This window comes from Vigna unguiculata, chromosome 1 (genome assembly GCF_037176805.1).
Source record: "Vigna unguiculata cultivar grain cowpea cultivar isolate G323 ecotype 2 chromosome 1, ASM3717680v1, whole genome shotgun sequence".
Taxonomy (NCBI): Eukaryota; Viridiplantae; Streptophyta; class Magnoliopsida; order Fabales; family Fabaceae; genus Vigna; species Vigna unguiculata.
The window spans coordinates 11,196,419-11,223,266 of record NC_140792.1 but is presented as its reverse complement, the minus strand read 5'-3'; the positions used below and the strand labels follow the sequence as shown (position 1 = coordinate 11,223,266).

The 26,848-nt window shown below is 34.4% G+C and overlaps 1 pseudogene; it reads left to right on the top strand.

Annotated features, from left to right (window-relative positions):
* The first annotated feature begins 16,408 nt into the window (after positions 1 to 16,408).
* LOC114188206 (aspartic proteinase CDR1 pseudogene) lies at positions 16,409 to 17,812 on the top strand (annotated as a pseudogene).
* The last annotated feature ends 9,036 nt before the right edge of the window (positions 17,813 to 26,848 follow it).

Here is a 26,848-nt window from a genome sequence, read left to right as displayed (position 1 = left end):
GGTATGCTAGAGCTTCAGTCTCAGGATGCAATATTGACTCAGAACAAAATAATGACTCAAGAACTTGAATCAGTAATGAAAAAGCTTTCTCAATTGCCTAAGGAACTTCAGAATGTTTCAAAGGCTCAACACCAACAACTTGTGCAAGGATATGAGTTGTGTGGTGGAGATCATTCAAATGGACAATGTGTCATGAAGACCAATTCCCAAAAAGAGGTTAACTATATGGGTAACCAAGGCCGTCAGGGTAATTATGGTAACTACAACCAAGGTTGGAAGCCTCACCCCAGCATAGGCCAGCCTGGACCTTCTAACAAACCTCCACCTCAATCCCAACCATCTTTGACTGATAGGACCACTAAGCTTGAGGAAGCAATGCAACAGTTAGTGCAAGTGTCCATTTCCAATCAAAAGAGCACGGAGGCATCTCTCCGTAACATGGAAATGCAAATTGTGCAACTTGCTAAGAAGTTGGAGGACAAGCCAGAGAAGAACTTTGGGGCTAATATTGAGGTTAACCCCAAGGAGCAGTGTAAGGCTATTGTTACAAGAAGTGGTAAGGTGTTAGTGGAGAGAAATGTGATAAAAAAAGAGTGAGAAAGAAAAAGGAGAGATGAGTGGAGAGAAAAGTGAGAATGATGGAAAAGTTGAGGGACAAGATGAGAAAGAAGTGGAGAGAAAAAACAGTGAGGAAAAAGAAATTGTGAAGCCACTTCCTTATCCTAAAACCCATTTTAGAAAAGAAAAGGAGAAACAATTCTCTAGGTTTTTGGATATTTTCAAGAAACTAGAGATTACCATTCCATTTTCTGAAGCTCTCCAACAGATGCCTTCCTATGCCAAATTTATGAAGGAATTGCTCACCAAAAAGAGGAAGTACATTGAGGAGGAGACAATCGAAGTGTAAGGCAATTGTAGTGCAATTATTCTAAAGCTCTTGCCTCCCAAATTCAAATATCTAGGTAGTTTCACTATACCATGCACCATTGGAAAGGCATTAATTGATTTGGGAGCAAATATAAATTTGATGCCTCTTTCCATGATGAGAAGAATTGGAGATTTGGAGGTCCCACGAGGATGACACTTCAATTGGTTGATCGGTCTATTAAGTGTCCATATGGTGTTATAGAAGATGTATTGGTGAAAGTTGATAAATTCACTTTTCCACTGGATTTTGTCATCTTGGATATGGAGGAGGAAACTAAATTCCCTCTCATATTGGGGCGCCCATTCATGAAGACTGCTAGGGTGATTATTGATGTGGATGATGGTCATCTAAAAGTTCGTGTGCAAGATGAAATTGTGACTTTCAATGTTGTAGAGGCCATGCAACATCCAAGTGATAGTGGCAATTGTTTCAGAGTGGAGGTCCTTGATGAAGTGATTGACATAGCTAAGAGTCAGATGCATGTAAAATCCTTTCTTGAGAGAGTTTTGACTGATTCTTGTTCTAATTTGACTCTTAAAGAGGAAGTTGAAGAGGAAGAAGTCACTATGCAGTTGGAAAAGACTAGAGAAGTATCTTCCACTCGTGTTAAAGTGGAGAATTTGACAAAGGAGAAATCTGATGATCAAGGCAAACTTGAGTTGAAAATATTACCAGATCATCTCAAGTATGCCTTCTTAGAAGAAGATTGTGAGAAATCGATGAAAATTAGCAATGCATTTTCACAGTTTGAAGAGTAGAGGCTTTTGGAGGTTCTCAAGGAAAATCAAGGGGCTATAGGTTGGCATATTTCTGATTTAAAGGGGATAAGCCCAACCTATTGCATGCACAAGATCATGTTAGAGAAGCACTACAAACCCATTGCACAACCACAAAGACGTTTGAATCCCACTTTGAAAGAGGTGGTGAGGAAGGAGGTGCTGAAATTGTTGGAAGCAGGGATGATATATCCAATTTCTGACAGTTCTTGGGTAAATCCTATGCACATTGTGCCAAAGAAAGGGGGAATGATTGTTGTCAAGAATGTGAAAAGTGAGTTAATTCCAACTCGAACAACCACTGGGTGGAGGATGTGCATTGATTATAGGAAGTTGAATCAAGCCACTCGGAAGGATCATTTTCCACTCCCTTTCATGGACCAGATGTTGGAACAGTTAGCTGGGCAAGCTTTCTACTGTTTCCTGGATGGTTCTTCAGGATATAATCTGATAGTAGTTAATCTAGAGGATCAGGAGAAGACTGCTTTCACATGTCCTTATGGTGTATTTGCTTATAGGCGGATGCCTTTTGGCCTTTGCCATGCACCAATTACCTTTCAACGATGCATGCTAGCCATTTTTGCTGATTTGGTTCAGAAGAGTATTGAGGTATTTATGGATGATTTCTCAGTTTTTGGTCCATCTTTTGATTCATGCCTTGAGAACTTAGATGTGGTTTTGAAAAGATGCATTGACACAAACCTTGTGCTGAATTGGGAGAAGTGCCATTTTATGGTGAGAGAAGGTATTGTGTTGGGCCATAGAGTCTCTTCTAGGGGAATTGGTGTTAATCATGCTAAGGTGGATGTCATTGAGAAATTACCACCTCCATCAAATGTCAAAGGCGTTAAAAGTTTTCTTGGTCATACAGCTTTCTATAGAAGATTCATCAAAGATTTCTCCAAGATTGTTAAACCCTTGTGTAATCTCCTTGTTAAAGATGCTCCTTTTGAGTTTGATGGTGAGTGTTTGCAAGCTTTTAATAGCTTGAAGGAGAAACTAGTTTTTGCCCCAGTGATAACTGCACCAATTTGGACTCAAGAATTTGAGTTGATGTGTGATGCTAGCGATTATGCCATTGGGGCTGTTCTTGGCCAGAGAAAAGAGAAAGTTTTTCATGTTATTTATTATTCCAACAAGGTTTTGGATGGTGCTCAACTTCATTATGCCACAGCAGAGAAGGAGTTTTTGGCCATTGTCTATGCATATTGAAGTTTAGACCTTACCTTATTGGGTCTAAAGTGATCATATATACAGACCATGCTGCCATAATGTATTTGTTGTCCAAGTCTGACTCCAAGCCACGAATGATCAGATGGGTTCTCTTATTACAAGAGTTTAATTTGGAAATTAGGGACAAGAAAGGGAGTGAGAATGTTATTGCAGATCATCTTTCTCGGTTGGTAAATGATGAAGTTACAAGCAAAGAGAGGGAGATTTGTGAGACTTTTTGTGATGAAAGTTTGATGCTCATTCAACAAAGGCCATGGTTTGCAGATATGGCTAATTTCAAAGCTGCAGGTGTTCTCCCTAAAGATCTATCATGGCATTAAAAGAAAAAATTTTATATGATGCAAAACAGTACCTTTGGGATGACCCTTTCTTGTTCAAGCTTGGTGCTGATAATCTTTTGAGGCAATGTGTCACTGCAGAGGAAGTTGCAGGTATCCTATGGCATTGTCATAATTCACCATATGGTGGATACTTTAATGGAGAAAGGACAACCGCCAAGGTGCTCCAATCCGGTTTCTACTGGCCCACTTTATTCAAAGATGCCTACCTCCATTGTACAATAATGAGTATATATTGGTTGCAGTGGATTATGTCAGCAAATGGGTGGAAGCAACTGCTTGCCAAAACAATGATGCTAAGAGAGTTATCAAGTTCTTGAAGAGACAGATTTTCTCAAGGTTTGGAGTTCCTAGGCTCCTTATAAGTGATAGTGGATCCCATTTTTGTAATGCTCAGTTAGCCAAGGTTTTGAAACATTATGAGGTTAGGCACAAAATAGCCTCTTCTTATCATCCTCAAACCAATGGCCAAGCTAAAATGTCCAATCGGGAGATAAAGAGGATTCTTGAGAAGACTGTGGCATCATCCAAAAAGGATTGGTTGGTGAAGCTTGATGATGTTGTCACTTGTGGGGCTGTCACCGTTCCAATTAGTATATGGCAAATCTTGTCATCTGTCAGTGGGGATGGAGCATAAGGCTTATTGGGCCTTAGAATTTCTTAACTTTGATTTATCTTTGTCTGCAGAGAAAAGAAAGTTGCAGTTGTAGGAACTTGAAGAAATGAGATTGACAACATATGACAACTCCAAGAGATACAAGGAAAAGGTAAAACTCTATCATGATAGGAAGCTTTTGAAGAGAGAATTTCACCCAGGCCAGCAATTGTTACTTTTCAATTCAAGATTCAAGCTCTTTCCTGGCAAGTTGAAATCTAAGTTGTAGTCGCTTAGCGAGTATGTTTCTGCAGAATGTGGTTTTAAAAAATTATGCATACTTGCCCAACGACCACCACTCACCCAACGAATATTTGCGTAAATTGACATCTAGAGTAGTAGCTGGGCGAGCCACTCTCGCCCAACGAATCTAGCAATCTGTGAATCCTAAAGTTATACAAACTCGCCCAGTTAGCAGTAGTCGCCCAACGAATTAGTGAAGAAATTTCACTTTGGAACAGTAACTGGACGACGCAACTTGCCCAGCGACCAAGCTTCGAAAAAAATAACAATAAAAAAATAAAAAAATAAATTTGAAATTGGAGGGAATTGGGACACTCGCCCAGCGAGCACCCTCAATCGCCCAACGACTGCGACATGCTTTAATGTTGTTAGGTGGTTGTTGGGTCAAATTTGACTTTTCTGAAAACGAGGTTGCTCGCCCAGCGAGTCGTGTTACTCACCCAACGAGTGCGTCTCGCTGGCCCTAAAATCTCAGATTTCCCCTCTTTTTCTTTCTCTTTCTCTTCTGAAAAACCCTAGCCATTTTCTCTTCTCTCCTTGGGTGTGAGTCGCGTTGCTCTTGTGTGTGCTTACTCCTTGCCATTCCATCTTCTTCTCGCATTCATCTTCATCCAGGTAGGTATTTCTCATCTTCTTTTTCCTTTTTCCTTTCAATGATTTAGGGTTTTAATTAGGGTTTTTTTTAGGATTTCTCATTGTTGATTTTGAATCTATGGATGTTTGTGTTACTAAGTGTAGTTCGAGTTTTGCATTTAGAGTAGTATGTGAGTATTGTGTTTGCAACCTTAATGTAGTTGCGTTCGCCTAGCGAGCTTGCTCGCGTTCGTGCTGCAACAGTGTATTTTCTGTTGTAGATTTAGTCACTCGCCCAGTGAGCTCACTCGCCTAGCGAGACTGCTACTACAGCCTTTATCGTCGCTGCTCGCCCAACAAGTGAACCTTTGCAGTAATGTTGTGTTTTGTTAAATATTGTTTGTTGAATTTAGCATTATTGTTTCTAACCTTGTTCTGTTGAAAGCTCTCTATGCTGGTTCTATGATATTAATTTTGCAGATGGCTCCTCCTAAGGCATCTCAGGATTCTAAGAAGTGGAAACTTGCTCGAGGGTCTACGTCCTGTGCTCCTCCCATTGATTCCATGGACGAAGACGCAGAGTTTGAGTATGATCAGCATAATTTTACATATGAAGTTGTTACAAGGAGATTTCTAGAGACCATGCCTGTCGGTATCTTACCGGAGAGGCATTTCAACTTGAAGGTGGGGGAGTTTGATGATTTCAGGTTGGAGCTGGAGAGACGACAATGGCATAGAGTACTGGGAAACCTTCCCAATGAGGTTGATGAGGTTCTTGTTAAGGAGTTTTATGCCAATGCCTACAATTCTAATGGTTATTTGCCTCGCCAAGCCAAGGTCTAGGGCAAAAATGATCTAGTTTGACCGCAAGGCATTGAACACCATCTTGAGGACTCTTGTTTTTCCTGCTGATAGGAACACACCTTATGGAGATTTTCTGAATGAAGATAAGGAATTTGAGGCCATTGCAACACTGTTGTGCATTCCTGGCGAGTCCTATGTGATTGGTGTTTTTGGAACTCCTGTTCGCATTTTGTGCAAGCATCTGAACTCCTTGGCACAAATGTGGAGTGTTTTCTCATATAACAACATATCTTCTAATACTCACACCTCAGATATCAATCTTGAGCGATCGTATTTGATTTTTGCGATCATGACCAAGATTGAAATTGATATTGGGGTGGTGATATCACAGGAGATTGCCCTCATTTGGAGTAATGCTACCAAGCTCGGGTTTCTAGCAGTCATCACGACCTTATACAAGGCGAAATGTGTTGTTTCAGACACACCAATACTGCTTCGCCTCCAACCCTCCATCAATAGTTGGTTCATTTCTAAACATTGTATGAACCCAGCAGTTGATCATGTTCCTGCACCTAGACCTGTTGCTCGCCCTCGTCCACTCAGTGTACCTCATGCCTCATCTTCTATTTTTGAGGCTACCTTCTAGGCAGCCATGAGTAAAATGTTTGCAAGGCAGGAGGACATTTGGGATAGCCAGGAAGTAGTTTGGCGTGGCACACAATGTCTCATGGACAACTTGCATAAGTTATCTTTGGTTGTTCCAGACACTCCAGATGATTATTTGATGACTGGTGCTGAGTTTGATGAGTATATTTCTTGGCCTCGGGGCAAGTCAGAATCTCAATGGGGGGTGGTGCTGTTGTTGACTCTGAGGATGAGGATGATGATGGTGCTGATGATGCTGATGATGTTGAGAATGTTGTTGAGGAGGAGGTTCCTCCTGATGATGATGCCTGAGATGTGTTGTGTTTAGGACTCTTTTTATTTGTTTAGTGATGTGTAGTTTTGTTATGGGTTTAGTACTTTGTTTTATCTAGACGTTATTGTTTAGTTATGGAGTTGAAGTTCGTGCTTATATTTGTATGACATTGTGATCTCTGTTCATATAGCCTTGCATGATTTTTGGTTATTTGCTTGCAACTTTGAATGATTGATGAAGTGTTGATGTGGTTGCAATGTGATTCAGTCCTTATCCAGAGTGAAATTTGGCTCAATGAATGAGATATTTGAGTGTTGACATAATGTGTTTAGTGAGAATGCTAGGAAGCTATCATTGCTATGAAGTTAATTTTTGCATGATTCTTTAAATGCAATCACACACACTTGGTTAGGGATGAAAAAGGCAATTGTTTGTTGTTATGTAATGAAGCTACTTGGCCAAATAGCTAACCTTTGTGCATAATGTGAAACCATTTGTGAACCCTTTTTTAGCCTTGATGTATTATTTCTCTACCCTAAGCCTTGTGAAATTTTATCTTACCTTACACCATGGAAGAAGAGAACAAGTTTTATGTTGTGAACATGGGTATGAGTTGAGATTAAGTTTGGGGGAAAGATGTGATTAAGAAATGAGAAATTATGATGATTGAAAAAGCTCAACATTCTCAATGAAAAAAAAATATCATAAAAAAAAAGAGAAAAAGAGAAAAAGCAAAGGCAAATTAATGAAAAAGGTGCATGAAATGAAATTGAGAGGTTGAGCTATGGAAAGGATGTGGTGGATTGTATTGTTGGTATATGGGGAGTGAGGATGTTCATGAATGTTTATGCATATAATTGTTCTCCTCTTCCAAGGTGATTTGATTCCATGAAAAACCATAATTCTTTGTAGCCAAGCCAAGTTTCATGCCTAGAAAGACCTTTTGATCTAATTCAATGTGTGTGAAGTGTGTGAATGAGATAATGTGCAAAACTTTGATGGATTAGTTTTATAGTGTGCTAGTTGTGAGATTGTGTGGCTAACACATGTGTGAGGAAACACCGACTTTTGTGTGACTTAGTGATTCTCATTGTAGGAGTCATATCTAATTCTGGATTGAGGAATTGATTTTCATGAAAGCATCATATCACATCTTCTTGATTTTGAGAAATGCAAGTGAATTGTCTTTGATATGTGTAAAAGGGATTATGTTATGAGATCATATGTCTTGTCTTTGGTTCATTTTTAAGTAGTGTGTTTTGTTTATGTGTTTGTACAGTTAGGTTTTCTTTTCACGAGGACATGAAAAAGTATAAGTTTGGGGGAGTTTGATAAGTATGAAAAATACTTATTATTCTTATTTGATTGGACCTCTTAATTGTATTTATTCATGTGTTTTGTGGAAAGTTTTTGGTTGTTTTTAGGTTTCTTTTAGGTTAGATACATTTTGTGTTTTATTGGAGATTATTGTATAGGAGAGTGAAGGATTGGAGAAGAAGTGAGGTTATTTTGTCAGGACCCAGTCGCCCAGCGAGCATGCCGAGTCGCCCTGATCGCCCAGCGAGTAAGTCATTTCGCTTAGCGAGTGGACGGTTTTCTGAAGTGGTTATAATTTCAAAAGTTACACGAAACTGCAATGTGCTGGAGTGTGGGAACGCGACAGGACCATGAAAAATACGAAAAATGCCATTCTAGGGCAAGGAGAACTCACATCAATTCATCCATTCTATCAAATTCATCCATCCTTCATTCTCTAGATGCCTAGGAGTGACTAAACTCCTCTTTCATTGGGATTAGATGTAATGAACTTATACTCTTTATAATTTTCCTATGCAATGTAATCTTTTTCGTTGTTCATATGTTCTATCTCAGATTATTAATGTGCATGATGGAAATCCTTGCTATTTGGTTGTATCTAATTATTGGAAAATGAATTGCAACTTAACCTTGGATAGAACAACCATGAGATTGGGTTCTAGGAATAGACGTAATCTCTAGGTCATTCTATACATCAAATCTTAATGCAAGTCATGTGTTAAAATAATTAAGGAATTAATGTTTTGACATATTGGACTTAGAACTTGCTTCTAAGGAATTAGGGGCTAGTATGCTTATGATGAGGATCTTTGAGCAAGATAGAGAAATTGTGTAGGAAATATTGCGTTAGTATGGTTCATGAAATCCAACCTTGGTGAAGTCTTTTCTAAATTCTTCTATAACTTTAGTGTTTATTAAATTTGCATGTTGTTCTTAAATTAAATCAATCTTTTTATGTTGACATCATTGCTAAAATTAGTAAATAATCACACTTATACAAATGAACACAAATCCCTTGGGAAAACGATACTTGGACTTCCATTTTTACTTCCTGTAACGAATTGGTATACTTGCCAAAGAGTTAACATAGTCCCTCCTAACATCCGCCATTGTATGAGTCGGTCACCACACGAACCTTCAACTCTGATACCTCTTTCGAGAGAGGATCAGTGGAGAGATGCACACCAATGAGACATGAGCCCAATATAGGACTTAGACTCACACTTGAATTTCCAACAATCTCCTTCTCAAGTATGAGTCCCTTCACATTAGTATTTCCCTCTCAAGCAGAAGCATTTCATGCCACAAGTACCCCTTCCTTATATCGCTATTCATCTTAATGTGACACCCTTACCTGACCCTTTGTTAGAAAGACTTTCGATATAGTGACTCGTTTGAGTTGCTCACCACACGAACCTTTGGCTCTGTTACTAGTTATTGGAAATATATCAAAATTAACAGATAAACAAGCGGAAACAAAACCCAAATCAAATTTTCCCTAAATAAATAACATGCAAAATAATAAAATGCAAAGAACAAAGAAGGGAAGAACCCGCAAACACCAAAACTTTTAAAGTGGGAAAACCTCAATGTGGAGAAAAACCCACGAGACCTAGTCCAGTAAAATCTTCCACTAATAATAACTAATGGGTACACCACAAGTACTCTTCGAGATTCCGAGAATCAACAAAGCCATATTTTCTTCACTAACATGGTGGATAACAAACCCCAATAGGTACTTTAAATAAACAATAGAAGGAATCCCACTATATGAGAAACTTTTTTTCTAAGGTAGCTTTTCTACACAGACTTATATAGGACATTCTCTCCAAGGTAGCTTCTGTGCACATACTCGCACAATATTGATTGCTCTTTTCTTCTTCCTCACTCTCTCTGATGGGTTATGTTTTATTTTCTCACAAGAGTCACTCACAACTTCTATCTCTCACTCTATTTTCTCTTAACAAGTGTTATGTAAGAGTTGCATATTTAAATTACATAATGGGCTGAATGGAGTTGCATATTAAAATTGCATAATGGGCTGAATGGGTTAAGAGCCCATACAAAATACCTCATTTTTAAATTTTTCTTAATTAAATCAGTGTGAGCTCAATAAATTAGTGATTCACCTGACAAATCTCTCTCTCAGCAATCAATTGGGCAATTGGGCCATGTAACAACAATATATGTAGAAGATAGAACAACACACTTGGATTCCCCAACAATAATTGTCACTGTCATTAAAAAGACGGTTACTAGATCTGCCAAGCAAATGAAATTTATCTTTAAAATAATAAATGTTTTCAAGGAGAGGACAATTATTATAGGACAACAGTAATGTGACTCACTTTTTTTACTCTCATCTTTTACTCCTTGACGGACGTGGTTTAGTGTAAGTCATTGATTAACATAACATTATCTTTTCTTTTGAAGAATTAATAATCCACACTAAGTCACATCAAAAAATAAATGATGAGAATAAAATAATGGTAATCATAATATAATTTTTCATGTGTCAGGGAAGAATATAAAAACTGAGTAAGGTCAAACAATCGTTACTATTAACCATTTTTAGTTGTTTATTTATTCTGATCCACTTATATTTTTAATTTTTTTTTATATATAAGAGTACAATCAATCCATTCAAAGACTTGCTTATACACAGAACAAGTTGTATAGAGGAGGCTTTTGGGTGAAAGATTTTATGGTACATCTTCCAATGTTAACATGAGTAAGTTGATATTAATTTTTTTAACCATATGTTATTGATCTGAAATATTCAATAAGTTTATTGTTGACTATTTTTATTAAAATTTTGATTAGTTATTTTTAGTAAAGTATTATCTTTTAAATCATATTTTTATTTATAGTATTAGTTTAGTTTTTTATTTATAAATTGATATTTGAGTTAAAGTATTAGTTTTATTTTTTTTATAATTCGTTTAAATCTTTTTGAATTTATATTATTAGCTTTCGAAAGTTGTTATTTGTGCATGAGTTTTGGGTTAGTCCTTCATGTTTTTTATATACTTTTTTCCTTATTTTTATAAAAAAAATATATCTTATTAATGAAACTTTAATGTTCTAACACAGAGATGCCAAAATTTCATAATCTCACATTTACTAAGGTTTATATTAAAATTTTAAGTGTTGTTGAAAATGTGGTTTTCATTCTGTTTTTGGGGTTGTTTTAATAATTAAACATTTAATCTATTTTTTTTTTAAATAAGTTAAGGTTTAATTTTATTCCCTAAAAGTCATGAATGTTACATTAGTGGCTCTTCATAGTTTATTGTGTTACACTTAAAATTTACTAAATATAACTTACACTGCTTCCCCACATTGATTTCTATATGTGTCTTTTAGTTTATACTTAAAAGCAATCAAGTTGGAAATGCCCCTGTTTTGTTTAAAGATATAAAACTGGCTTTTCACATCAATTTACTGATTTTTATGATATAACAAATTTGGCTATTATGTTTTCATGCGACCAGTGGCCACTTTGATGTTAAGTTATTTACTTTTAAACCAAGGATTCGTTTAGTAATTTAGATAGCCAAAGATCGAATATAAGAAGAGTTTACTTTATAGGCAAAATATAGAGTTTTGAAAAACCAATGTACTAATTGATTCATTTAAAATATTGACTTAATGGTTGAGCGTTGAAAGTTAATTAGTTGATTTGGTATACATTTAAAAACATAATTAAATATTTTTTTCCTTAACTTTTAGAAAAAGTTGAAATTAGTCAATTTTCAAAACATTGATCCAATTTACTCTCCTTACTTTATAAATGCGTGAATTTAGTTATTTTAACCAATTTTGTTAAGTTTAGTTGGCGTTTCAAACGTGTTTTATGATAATATTTGAGTTGTTTATATCTTTTAATATATTTCTGTTTCAATGTTAGTTAAAAATGTTTCATGATAGCATTTGAGTTATTTACATCATTTGACACATCTCAGCTTCAATGTTAGTTGAAAAACGAATTTCAAACATCAAATAAATTTAACAAAATTTGATTAAAAAAACTTAATTCAAGTATTTCTAAAGTTGATATTAAATTAGATCAAAGTTTTAATTGCAATTTTCATTAAAAATTAAGGAATAAAATGTAATACTTAAAAATATAAATATATGTGTTTCTAATATAGTTTAAATAATATAAATATTAAATTTTTTATATAATAAAGTACGGGTGTATAAAATAAGAAATAAAGCTAAAGATATATAACCTGTTGTACTTTAAATTTTAAAACATATTTAGTAAAATAACTATTATGAAATAAAGTTATTTTTTTTTTATTCATGTGTTAGTATGTACTTGGACATGTAAAGTAGTGACACTCTAAATCACGAGATAATCATATACTATCACATGAAAATATTATTTGAAGGAAATAACAAAAACGATAAATATGGGGAGACCAAATCAAATGGATGTCAATATACAAAAACTTCCATTAAAACTAAACTATCTTAAAATTGAAAAATCTATGACGTAGAAAAATTAAGAGGGATCCTAAATGATATAATATCATATTATTTATATCAAATTTTGTTCTATAAATCAAAACAAGTCAATTTATTTGCATAATAATTATGTCTAGTAAGTTGAATATTTGAAATTCGTACTTGAACAAATATGCAAACACTTTTTCTATCTTACAAAATAAAATAGAGTCACTCTCCGGCCAAAAATAAAATAGATTATTTTTGCATATAATAAAATTCAACGTCCTAAAAAAGCAGAAAAATCTCCAATATACTACTCCTAAAAAGACCAGTCCATGCTCCAAACCAGAATTGCCACATGTTGCATAATCTGTATTAAGCTCAATCTAACCAACCATGTAAGAATCTCCTGTATAAAAAATGTATATTTTTTTTTCCTGTTTGGTATTTGTATAAAATTACTTCAAAATCATAAGTTATCATTCTGGGTTTATTTATCTCAATTCATATACAACACAACTCCACAAAAACATTTAAACATAAAAAATATATAATAAAAATTAAAAAATAAATTAAAATTTATAGCAGATTAACCGAATTATAGTGTTTTTACTCAATAATATCAAACCGGGTCGATCCTTTTCCTGTTTGAACATCAACTCTAACTGCTCTACCCACTTAGTTTGGATAAAATTAGTTTTAATTTTGGTCTATCTAAAATATTGTTTAGAGGCTTTTAGTCCCTTAAGATTTATTTTTTTGTGTGTTTTGTCTTTACAACACTAAAATGCGTACAATTTGATTTTGGGTAATAATTTAGTCAAAATAGTGATTTACGTGATAAAAGGGTAATTAATAAACATTTGAGATAAAATACGTCTTTCTGTACCTCAATTTTTTATCCTTTTTATCATATAAAACTAAAATATTTGTCAACTTTAGTTTGATGTTAATAACTTTCTTCCTAAGGTCCAACTTGACAATTAATGATGTCATACGAATATTATATTATTACTTATTATATTAGTAGTCCATATTTATTAGTTAATAATTTTTTTTAATACTTTATCGTATATAAGATATCAAAACTATATTTGTTTAATTTTTAAGTTTCCCCTTTATAAGTAATTGTTGAATATCTTTCTTCATAATTTTACTTTAAATGTTTTTAGTGTAAAAGGTGACAGATACAACATGATTAAATTAAGAGGAGAAATAAAACACATACATAATAAATTTTTGTTTTATGTTAGGAGGGTATACAATGAGAGCAATTTATCTTTTATAGACACTGAAATAACGGTATGTTTTATTAATGTGAGAATATAAAAAAAAAATCTCATACCAAATAATATTGTTTAAACTTTGGTCATCGATCGAGTCAAATACCTTCATGTGATTTATATTGTAACGTCCCAAAAATTGGATAACCTCAAATTAATGAAACATCGCGTACATAAATATTTAGAGAGTATGGAGTTTGGAATATGAAGGTCTACATTATACCAAACATATCCATACAAAAAGAGGCACCACACTGCCTAAAACAAGGTACAATAGTTCAAAGTAGCACAAGGTCTTGTCTAGGACAAGGGAATCATAAACTAATAAAGCTCCTCCAGCTGTGGGCTCCATAATGAGCTCAATACCTGTCTATAATCATCAAGCTACAACATCCCTATTGTTATTACCACTGTCAGGGATTCTCACATCTACTCACATCAACAAAATTGATGATCATCGCAAAGGAAAAAAATCACACACAAATATACAAACAAGCAGAAGGGTAAGCTAGTGTAAAAGATTCTTATATCATAACACTCAACATGCAATTTCAAAGTCAAGCATAAATAACAGTCATCCACACATGTGATACCAAACCATTTAAGACTCCAAGACTTGAGTATCTGGATACATAATGAGGCACCACCACGAGATCCGTGGAATTACGTCATAGCAGTGCGGTACCACCACGAGGCCTTTGTGGAATTACGTCCTTACATGAGGCACCACCATGAGGCCTTCGTGGAATTACATCTTGGCCTTGAGGCACCACCACGAAACCTTCGTGGAATTACGTCCTTACATGAGGCACCACTATGAACTCTCGCCACGAGGTTTATGGGATTACGTCCATCTGATGAGGTACCACCATGAACTCTCACCACGAGGTTCATGGAATTATGTCCATTAAATGAGGTACCACTATTAACTCTCACCAGGAGGGTCATGGAATTACGTTCTATCCATACCTTATCCATGTTTCACCAATCAAATATCGAGTTCTCATGCATACCAGCTTTATACCAATATTCAATCAACCAACAAACCTTGATTCACACATTTTCTCATGTTAAGCTCATAAATTCCAGCCCATAACTTACATAATACATGCATTTCACACTTTTCATGTTTTATATAGGCCAAGTCAAATAAATCATGCCATCAACCACTACAAACATGAAAGCATACAATTCTCCAAGCACACTACCGTCAACCTCACTCAAGCCAGCAGCTCTCGCTCAGGCGAGAGGGATCCCTCGCTCAACCTAACAGCTCTCGCCTGGGCGATATTTCGAACAGGGGGCACTTCGAGTTCTCGCTCAAGCTAGCCCATCTCGCTCAGGCGAGATTGCTCTCGCTCAGGCGAGAGGCCTTCGCTCAGGCGAGAGGCCTTCGCTCAGGCGACAACTCGAAAAAGAAGAGGGGCGAGCCACTGTTATTCTCGCTTAGGCGAGAGCTCCTCGTTTGGACGAAAGGCCCACTTGCTTAGGCGAGTTTAACAGGTCTCCCTGTTTTTCACGCGAGCAACATTCAAAACACAGTTCCAGTCATACCCAGCTCAGATTTCATGCAAGCACAACATCAACCAAACATTTGAAACACGATTCACCAATCAAACAAGCAATATACTACAAAACTTAAAGAACTCTAACTTCCCTTACCTAGAAAGGGTGAACAAAGGACTTTGACACCAACTGCGGAGCACAACAACTCCTGGAATAGACTAAAGAGATGGAAAAGTATAGCGGAACAAATTTAAATGGGTTTATTAGTACGAATCCTAGTTGGAACCATGAGAATAAGTTGAAGGGAAAAGAGCATGAGCTGCGAATTGACTAACATGGAGTAGAAAATAGATTTGAGCTAGCTGGAAGAGGACTAGGAACCAAACCCTAGTAGAGCTTGTGAAAGGAACAAAAAGCATATGAGAAGGGGCTGTTTTGCAAAGTGAGAGTTGAATGAGAGACCTTGGATGCTTTAGGGGCCTTGGCACCCTGAGACCTTGGATGCTTTAGGGGCCTTGGCACCCTATGGGCCAGCCTTTAGGCCCAACTGGTTTAAGACAACTTTAAAATATTGGGGAAAAAATAATTGGGCCTTACATATATAATTAACTTTATGCAATGAGATACGTAGTTAGTGTAAAAGCAAAATGATATTAAGAAAAAAAAAACTATAATTTGATTTTTACTATAGTAAAAATTAATAAAATTATATATGGCATAACAAGTATTTTTTGAACATGTACATGCTTATTTATAAATATTTTTTGAATTTTCTAGTATAAGTTTCTTAAATTCTTACTTTAATTAATTTATAAACTAATTTTTGTAGATTATAAAGAAACCCATCTCCTTTCTTCTTTTCTTTTTTACTTATAGAACTGTTCATAGAAAAATTGATCCAAATATATCCAATAATTCGTAATTAAATCACTGTAGAAAATTTCTTCAGGCAGTTTTATTAACTCCTCATTAAAGTAAATTTCTGTTTGCTATACTAAAAAAAATTTCATGATACACCCTTTTCTTTGAATTTGATATCAAAATTCTCTTTTATTTACTTCAATTCTCACAACTTTGTTTTTACAAGACCTAACACCGAAATCGAAGAATCTCACCGCTCGGTGCCGTCCACACAACGAGACAAGAACAAGACAAACTAACTAGTGAACACATTTAAAAAGTCACCGTAAAATGTAACTCAACAATATTGCACGAATCAAAATTTTGTTTCATTAAACTATAAAACTATCTTGTCACTTCGAAACAGAAAAAGCTTTCTTGATAGATACAACTCAAAAACTATAAATAGAAGCACTACAAGGTACTCTTCCCCACCATCCATTTCCCACTTTCTTGCTCTATCAATCATTTTCCTCTTTCAGTTCGCAGACATTATGCATCCCTTTGTGGTCACAACGTTAATCTTTTCATTTTGTAGTGTGTTGTTGGTTGATGCTAGCAAAACCCTAATGGGTTTTAGCATTGATCTCATCCCACGCCACTCTCCCATGTCCCCTCTGTACAACTCCAAAATGACTCAAACCGAGCTAGTGAAAGGTGCTGCAATGCGATCCATTGCAAGATCAAAACTACTTGACTTCATAGGTCAAAATGAATCTTCACCACCATCACCACCATCACCATCTTCACCTTCACCACCTTCCTCCTCCTCCTCCTCATCTTCCTCTGCTGAAAGTGCCATAACTCCTGTTCCTGACCATGGTGAATACCTCATGAGATTCTCCTTAGGCACCCCACAAGTTGAAAGGCTTGCAATTTTTGACACAGGGAGTGATCTCTCTTGGGTCCAATGTTCCCCTTGTAAAACATGTTACCCCCAAGATGCACCTCTGTATGATCCAACTCAATCTTCCACGTACATGGACGTTGCATGTGATTCACAAGCATGCACACTCATCCCCCAAAACCAACGTGATTGTGGGAACTCTAAGCAATGCATTTACCTTCAACAATATGGCGAGAGTTCAATCACCATTGGGAAATTGAGCTCTGACACTGTTAGTTTTGGGTCAACGGGTATGGGCCAAGCTGCAACCTTTCCAGAATCAGTTTTCGGATGTGCCTTTTACAGCAATTTCACCTTTGAGATAAGCAGCAAGGCCAATGGCATTGTGGGCCTTGGCCCAGGCCCATTGTCACTTGCCTCACAACTTGGTGACCAAATTGGCCACAAATTTTCCTATTGCATGGTTCCCTTCAGTTCAACCTCCACTGGGAAATTGAGATTTGGGAGCAATCCAAATCAAGCTCCAACAAATGGGGTTGTGTCCACTCCCTTCATAATCAACCCTTCTTTGCCCTCTTATTATCTCCTCAACCTTGAGGGTATAACTGTTGGTCAAAAAAAGATGTTGACTGGTCAATCTGGTGGCAACATAATCATTGATTCAGTGCCAATACTGACACATCTTGAACAGAGAATCTATGCTGATTTCATAAGTTCTGTTAAGGAAGCATTTAATGTGGAGGCTGCTGAAGATGCTCCAAACCCATTTGAGTTTTGTGTCAGCAACCCTTCCAGCATGAATTTCCCTGAATTTGTGTTTCATTTCACTGGAGCTGATGTTGTGCTAAACCCTAACAACTTGTTCATTGCCTTGGACAACAACATGATTTGCATGACAGTGGTTCCCACCACTGGTATTTCTATCTTTGGAAACTGGGCACAGATTAATTTTCAAGTGGAGTATGACCTTGGAGAGAAAAAAGTTTCCTTTGCTCCTACCAATTGCAGCAGCTATTAACTGGCTTTGTTATCCTTGCAGACCCTACACTGTTTTCTTAATCTAGGTTATTTCGATAAGAAAAAGGTTGTGTTCTTTGTTTTATAGTCTTTTACTTAACTAGGTAGGAACTCTGCTCGTAGGGTGATATGTGATGCCTCTACTTATATGTCTACTATAGTCTGAATTGAATTTTGTGTTAATTTTGGAAATGGTTTTGTTTATCAGCTCCTATGAATCAACTAGTTCTATATGTTCAAATGATTTGTTATATAGGAGTTATTCTTTAAGAGTTAACTTTTAGAAGCAACAAACTAAGCTAATATTGGGTTAATTTCGAACAGAATCCTCTACAATTTTTCTCAATAAGAAATCTTCATATTTAATATTTTATCGTGTTTTGTACATTATTTATACTTTTGGAAAAAACAAAAATATATGTTAAGATATGATAATTCTCTAGACTTTTCATAAAATTCAGAAAATGTATAAACACTTCCTTTTTTCTTTTGTGTTGGGTAATTAATTAAAAATATGTAAACACTTTTTTTTTTCTTGTTCGCTTAATGAAAAATATAATTTTTTTTTTTTAAATTTCTTGTTCGCTAATTCATTAAAAAGATGTATTCTATTAAAATTTAAAAGTCCAAAAACTGCTAATTGTACTTATTGTTTTTAAAACATTTCGTTTCACATTTTTTATTCTACTTATTTATTATTTACATTATATTAGTATATAAAGTAGATATTTTTCTCCTAAAATGATTTATCTCATATTCAAAGTATTTTTCCACATTTTATATTACATAAAAGACTAAAAAGCATTATAATTGCTTCATATCTATGACATATACACAAAAGCTTATAAAAGGAAAACTTTTACTATCGGAATTGAAATATTGCTAGACAGATATTTACAATTGAATTTTATATCATATCTATTTATCGATGTTGTTCAATTCTAATTGGTTTAATTTTTTTTTATCTTATATTTTCATTTCCATCTTGATATATAGTTAAATTTACACATATTATTAGTGCACACACTTTTACAATATTAACTAACAAAAACATTAAATATATTTTTCAAAATAATTATTATAAAAATAAATAAATTCATTCGTATGCCTCATTAAATTGATAAAAAAATAAAATAAAATAAGAGGAAATGTATTTTTCAACGTTTGGATATGTTACATTTCCTGGCCATTGGGAGAGTAACGATCACTCTACTATCGAAACAAGAGATTAGAAAACGCTTATGATTCGATTATGCTGCACGCCAGCTTACGTTGAGCTTAATAATTGAATCAGGGGTCTCTTCAACAATTCTTTTATATATATATATATATATATATATATATATATATATATATATATATATATATATATATATATATATATATATATATATATAAATTTTTAACAATTGGATGTTAATAATGTTTTTCTATGTGGAGATTTACATGAAATTTTCCTTAGGTTTGAAACATAACAAAAAATCAAGTTTGACATTTACATAAGTCTCTTTATGGTTTTAATTATGGTAGTAGACAATGATATGCAACGTTTTTTATTTTCTTTTCACACATAAGTTCAATAAAGCCTATGTTGATTTATTTCTAAAAATTTTTGGCTAAAAAATAACAGCCTTATTAGTTTATGTTGATGATGTAATTATGATAGGAAATGACATTTCTGCAATAACATTACTTTTTTTTCTTTATCAAACTTTTAAAATGAAAAATCTAGGAGATTTAACATATTTACTTGTTTATTTACTTGGTTTTGAGGTGACAAGAACAAGAATGGAATACACTCGCGTTTGAGAAAATACACCCTTGTTCTCAATAGTGAAGCAAGAATGCTTATCTCTACATCAGTTTTTACTCTACGTATCGATTCTAGCACTATTGAATAATTTTTTATTTTTTATTTTATAAAAGACTCATAGAAAAACTTGTCTACATAACTCATGTTGTTCATCATCTTAATTAATTTGTTGCAGCTCCTACTACTTGGAATCATTAGGCTTCTTTTTGCATCCTTTAGTATCTCAAACAAGTTATTGGATGAGGAATTTTTCTTGTTAATAAAGTTCAATTTAAAGCTTTCAGTGATCCAGATTGAATCAAAATGTCCAAATTCTTGTCGATTTTTTAAAGGCTACATCATTTATCTTTATAATTCTCTCATGTCTTAGAAGTTAAAGAAGCAACGAAATGATGAGTTTGATAAATGAATTGAAATGAGTTTTTTTATGCATAAGTCTCACAATTTGATTTAATATTACTTTGTATATTTGATTATATAGTTTACAATCTTTAAATTCCTCTAAATGAATAAGATTAACATCAATACAATCTAAATCGATACTTAATCATTTTACACTCACATATGTCTCATACTTTGTTTAAGATCCATATGCTAGGAACTTGTCACAACATCTTTGCCTGTGATAGGAGTAATATATAAGATTATCTATACATAACTATTAGATCTATAACCTAGACTTTAGGGTCTAGAGTGGCTTGTTTTTTGCTTACAGGTGGTCTTAGCAAACGCATTTTACAGTTGAGTTCATGTTGATGACTTTTACACAATGGGGCTAGAGGCCCCTACATTGTATTAACAAGTTATTTTTGAATAGCATAGAATGAAGCAATAATTCCATGAATTCACTCTGGCTATATTCATAGAGTATCAAGTTGAGTTTTTTTTTGTGAATATTGATTTCAAGATTAGCAAAGATTTGTTTGACTGTGTTGGGATATGTATAAGAGTTGGAGCATCCTAAGTGCTCCGCAATCAATATATTTCTTTACCGATAAAAAAACGATAAAAATTTATTTAACGACATATATGTTTTAATTTTTGTGCAGAAGAATTTATCAAGTTAAATATTTAGTCGGTGGATAAGAAGAATCAAATCACAATATTACTAAAAAGTCGTCCAACATATTAACCGAAGAGAGTATTAATAGAACAATACAAAATAGTGTAAAATCTTTGTATAATCTTGTACGTGAACAATTAACATAAAACTTCTTAAGATAATGGACTACCCTTGGAACGGCATAATATTATTAGCTATGGCAATTTGCTCAAAGTCAAAAATTGAGACGTGTACTAAATTATAGCTTCGGTAGCGTAATTCATGGACAATGCTTTTGGAAGAAACTTTGAACACTATCTTTAAAAATTATCACCATAAATTATAGTGATATAATATAGCCTTCGTTAAATCATTTAGCAGCACGTCCAAAGCGAAAGGATAAAATAAAAAATAATTAAACAAATTGTTCTTCATGGTCTTTTAGAGTTTCGATGGGCTATATCGTTTAATATACAAATTGACCATTCCTTGAGCATGGAGATTGGGAATTCATAAACTGTGGAAACATAATTTATTAAATAAAAGTTGTATATTTTTAATGGAAAGCGTTATTTACGTTGGTTCATAAAGATAAATTCATTTTGACCAAATTTACTTACATTATTTGTATCTTACGTTTATATGAAAATAATGTGGGTCATTGATTTACTGGTAGTCTTATTTAATTAAAGTAGTTAGAATAATAATTTTAATGCATGTCGTCATTCGACTACGATTCAATCAATTACTAAAATATCGTTTTAAAATGTGTGCCTAAACTAATAACTACATCGTGTGAGTTATGATATATTTTATTGGACTGTATAAGTTCAGCACACTCCTTCGCCTTTCAAGATACTCAGCTTGGACAAATACATGTCGATCCTCTAGGATGATATGCATTCGATTTACACCAACTAACCAAGATGAGACCACTCCTATTAAGAACAATTAAACCCAAGATTATTTGCATTAATCCAATTATAAGGTAATTAGTGTTTTGGATCAAAGTCAAACCACGTAAGGTCCATGAATAGTGGTATAAGTAACATGTTTTACGAAGTACACTAATGACGTATCACTACAAGAAAACATGAAAATAACTTTCATATATTAGTTTGGCATGGTGTAGGAAGCAAATAGCATTCCATTAACATGGTTTATAAAGAAGCAAAAGAAAAAAATAAAATACAAAAAAGTTAGCATGGGCCTAACACACCTTTAACCCACTCTAAAATATTATTTAAAATTTTAAAATAATAGAAGAAAAAAGTGCGGATGAAAAAAAAAGTGCACCACGTGTAGTTTTTTTAATGACCTACATAATAAGTCGCACATGTAAATTAAATTTCAAAAAATTCATTATTAAACCACGTGTCATTGTATAAGAAATGCATTATATTAGGGATGGTATAGCGTGGGCTCAACCCACGTTACTATTAATTTGGGTATAAGGGTTTGTCTGACGCAAAAGGGAACATAAAATGGAAATATTATTTTATTAAAGAAAAGCTGAAAGTTGTATTATAGCAAACACGGTGTATTATTTTATTCATGAAAGTTGCACAACTTTCTCTTACTCCTTGCACTTTGCTGCCTCCCATCTTTTCGCATTCCACTCTTTTATCTCATTTTTATTCATGAAAGTTCAACCTTTCCCGCTCCAACTTTTAGTCTTCTTCGCGCAACACAGTCTTGAATAGAGGATTCATGTTTTGCCGTAGTAGGTCGCAGCTTCGAGTTTCGAAGACTGGTTTACGAGTTGTGTCGTTGTGATGTATCAGTTTGGGTAAGCATTATGTCCCCTAAACCCTCATTTTTCTTTTGTTTCTTTTGGGGTTATGATGATCAACCATGAATCTGAATGTTGTTTTTCATGTTTCGAAATTATTGTTTGAAGGTATTGTGATTACCATTTTTTTAAGGGTGTGTGGTTTGTGTTTGACAATGTGCGAATGAGAAATTTAGTGTAGTCTTGCATTGTTTCTCCGTGATAGGGAAAAGTTTAGGAAGTAGTTTCAAAAAAGAGAAGATTTTTTATTTATTTATGGTGAATGAATGAGTGGGTATTTAGAAAATCGAGAGGAGTTGTGTGGATGAAAGAGAAAAGGTGTGAGACTTATGTACGAATAGTGGTGTGATTTATTTCATTTGTTCTTACATATTCCAAACTAATAATTGTGCCATTTCACCCACAAGACTATTGATAATGTTAATTTTTTACCATTATCTAAGTTACATTTTATTAACAAAATCAACTCTTCTATGACTTTTAATCTATTTAATCCTCAATTTTACCTTACTTTTGTAAATAAATACATTTTGGGTTACATTGATCTAAATATACCACTAATCTCCATTTTTTTGTCTATTTATAGATTAGAAGCTTTGTTCCAAAAACCCAGACAAATGAGTGACCCATAATAGCAAGGAGAAGATAAAAAATGTCATAAAAAGAAAGCAACATGTAGTGTTGGGTAGTTTAGGGCCAGGGCCAGGCGCTAGGCCACTTCCAGGCAGTCAACGCCTAACGGACAACGTTCAGCGCCAGGAGCTAGAGAGCTCCAGGGGCACACCGCCTGGCGGCACCTGGGGGCGACTCCTGCATGATTTCACTTTCTCCTTCTTTGCTTACGCCTGGCGATGGGAGGCTTCCGCCAAGCGCCACTTTCGCTGATGTGGCAAGTTGGCCCTTTTTTCTTCTGTTTTTGTAAGGGGAAAATCATCTTAGACGTTTTGGAGGTCGAGCAACACATTTTGGAGCGCTTGGAGGTTTGCTTGGGCTAGTGAGAACTATCCCTTCTTCCTCTTTGTATCTCCTCCCTCTTCCAATTCCATTTTGTAAGCTTGGGCGCTCCATGATTGTAACATCCCTGTCAGGGATGTTACAATGATAATGGAGAGCTAAACCCTTTTTTTTTTGGAGTTAGATGTAACCACTGAACTTTCATGTATCTGTGGATGATTTATATATATATATATATATATATATATATGTATATATATATATATATGTATATATATATATATGTATATATATATATATATGTATATATATATATATATGTATATATATATATATATATGTATGTATGTATCTATATATATATGTATATGTATATATATATATATAGATACATACATACATATATATATATATATATATATATATATGTATGTATGTATATATATATGTATGTATGTATGTATGTATGTATGTATATATATACATACATACATACATACATACATACATATATATATATACATACATACATATATATATATATATATGTATATATATATGCTTCTTCCATTAATTGCTAGTATTTTTGTTTCTTTACTTAATGCTTGCTTTGTTTTAACCATCCATTGCATGATATTTGGGTCATTAGGTATTGAAAAATATATCTTGAAACCTAGAATTGGAACAAGATACTTAATGGAACTTGTACCTAGGAATGGAGCTTGATCCATTAGTATTCTTAAACCCTAGTGCATAAAGCGAGTTTGCTTATTTAGAGATTCAAGGAATTGACTCTTAATAAGGAAACTTAGGCTCATTCAACTAAGGGATTAGGGTTTGAGTAGACTTCTGAGTTGACATTAGTAATTTAATGGAGAAGAATTTTAGTGTTTTATATACATGATAGTGAATTCGGTGAAATCTAACCCCAACAATTTCACTCAACTTCATTTCTAGTCTTTTCTAGTTTCTAGAGTTTCAAATATCCAAGTTCACCTTTTACTTGTTTATGCAATATTTACTTTCTTGCACACAAAAACCCAAATTATGAATTCATTCTTTAATTTAAATTAGTTATTAATTGCACGATTATTTAGTATACATGAGTCTCTTGGGAAACGATATCCTGGTCTTACCGGTTACTACTTGCGCGATCTGATATACTTGCCAGAGTCTTAACATTTATTTAATTTGGTCCTCATTTTCGTTTTGTGTTCAATTAGGTCCTCATTTTCGTCAAATTTTGGTCAATTTATGTCCTTTTTACTTATGATGTTTAAATAGTTAACGTTTTTGAACAGTACATGCCTCGTGTCAATTCCTGGTTTTTTGCTTTTTTTAATATATTTATTTTTTTAGTTTAAAAGCAATTCAGAAACAAAAATCTTGATCAAATTGATTAAAAGCAGGTGATTTGAATACAAAGTTTTTCCACATGACAACTACATGGAGGACAATGAAGAATATGGTTAAGGGAATCAGAATTCAGGATGAGTAGTGCGAGGTACCAAGAACAGTCAAAATAGAGGTCAAAAAGTGTTTTCAAAATAGATTGACTGAAACTTCAGGGAAGAAAGTCACACTGAATAATATGTTTCCCACCCTTAGCGAGGATTATAATGTTATTCTCGCAAGAAGATTTTCTGAAGAGGAAATTAAGAAGGAAGTTTAGAACTGTGAGAGTACTAAAAGTCCAGGACCTACTGGTCTCAATTTCAGTTTCATAAAATTTTCCTAGGATATTATTAAAGATTAAGTGGTAAAAGCAATAAATGTAACATCGTAGGTGGATATTACTTAATAACAAAAAATTATAATTTAAACTAAATCTAAACATAAATATTATTCCCAAAAAAGCGAGAAAATTTAAAATCTTTAACCGCGAATAAAGTAAGGATACTTCAAAAATGCTTTATTACAATCTGAAAACTAAAATCCAACATAAAGAAAAATTATAAAATATCCAAAATCAATTTCCTTATATAAAAGCCAATAGCTATCCCTCACTCCATCTCTATGCATCGCCATCCTTACCTAGAAAATCACATATGCTCCTGTGTGACAAGTCACACGATCATCGCCAAACACAACTAGAAGGTACATAATAACTCCAATCTCATAACCTATATAAGATTATCACATACTCAATCATTGTCTTAAGGATTCAATATGCTTCCACAAACCTGCTCGCTCGTGGTCTAACTCTACGAACCTCTCAGTTCATAGTCCAACCTTTACAAACTTTCCCACTCCTAGTTCAACATGCATGAACATATCCTGTTATGAACCTCCCCGCTCATAACATCCTCGAGTGTGAGCTCAAAACATACAAACCTCCCTGCTAGTATCCCCACACAAGAGTACATCCAATACGAACCTCCCCGTTCGTATTAATCACGCGTTTCCAACTCCATCACGAACCTCCCTACTCGTAATCCATGCAAGCATATCCCAGACCAAGGACCACTACCATGAGGCATGCAAAACTCAACACAAACATACACTGCCACTGCATTATCGCCTGACACAGCCTAAACGCTGCCAGGTGAAGTTGTAGTGCAGACCGCCTTGTGGTCCAAACTCGTCACCGAGCGCCACACGCTCTAGGGACATCCTTGGTTACCCTATCGCTTGACAGTTTCTTCTGCACTACCAGGTGCTACACCAGTAGCATGGCAACTTCTAGTTTTTTCACTTCACCACATGTTTCAACACCTCAAACGTTCTAGGCACACATCCAAAATACGAAAAAATGTCCATAAAGTTAAACATAACTCAACTTACACTATCATACTTCATATGCATCAATCCCATATATTTTCACTACTTATTAGATGCCAAAAACTGACTTTGACAAGAAATAGAACATGCTAAAAGAACTTTCAAGACAAAAGCTAAACAATGCATACAACTCATGTGAGACCAAAACTTATGCTAAACATCACACTACAACGTTCCATTTATTTTAATACTCCAACCCCTTTCAAGACAACCATCATCACGCCTTCAGATTTCATGTTTATAAATCACATATTAAACACACCACTTCACAATTCCATACATTTTATCATCATACCTTTTTTCATGATTGAGAATGAACCCCAAGAGAACCCAAACCAACAACCATCACAACCAACACATAAAGTGCCTCTATGCACTAGCTGTCGCTTGGCAACAAACAGGTGTTGCTAGGTGGTGGATTAGTTCCTGGGTAAAAACTTAGGCTTTCCTACACCTACGAGAATCCTAATTTACCCAAGTCTCGATCTAGTTGTCCAAATGCATAAAATCACATCAAACCACGTTTCCAGCATACACACACTCAATTAAATCATACAATGATGAAGGATTGACCCCAACCAAGGATGAAGGCACATGCTTAAGAAGACTAAGCATGTTTAGAAAGGAAGTTCATTAATCCTTCATCCCTTTCATTTGTGTTTGTTATTTTTG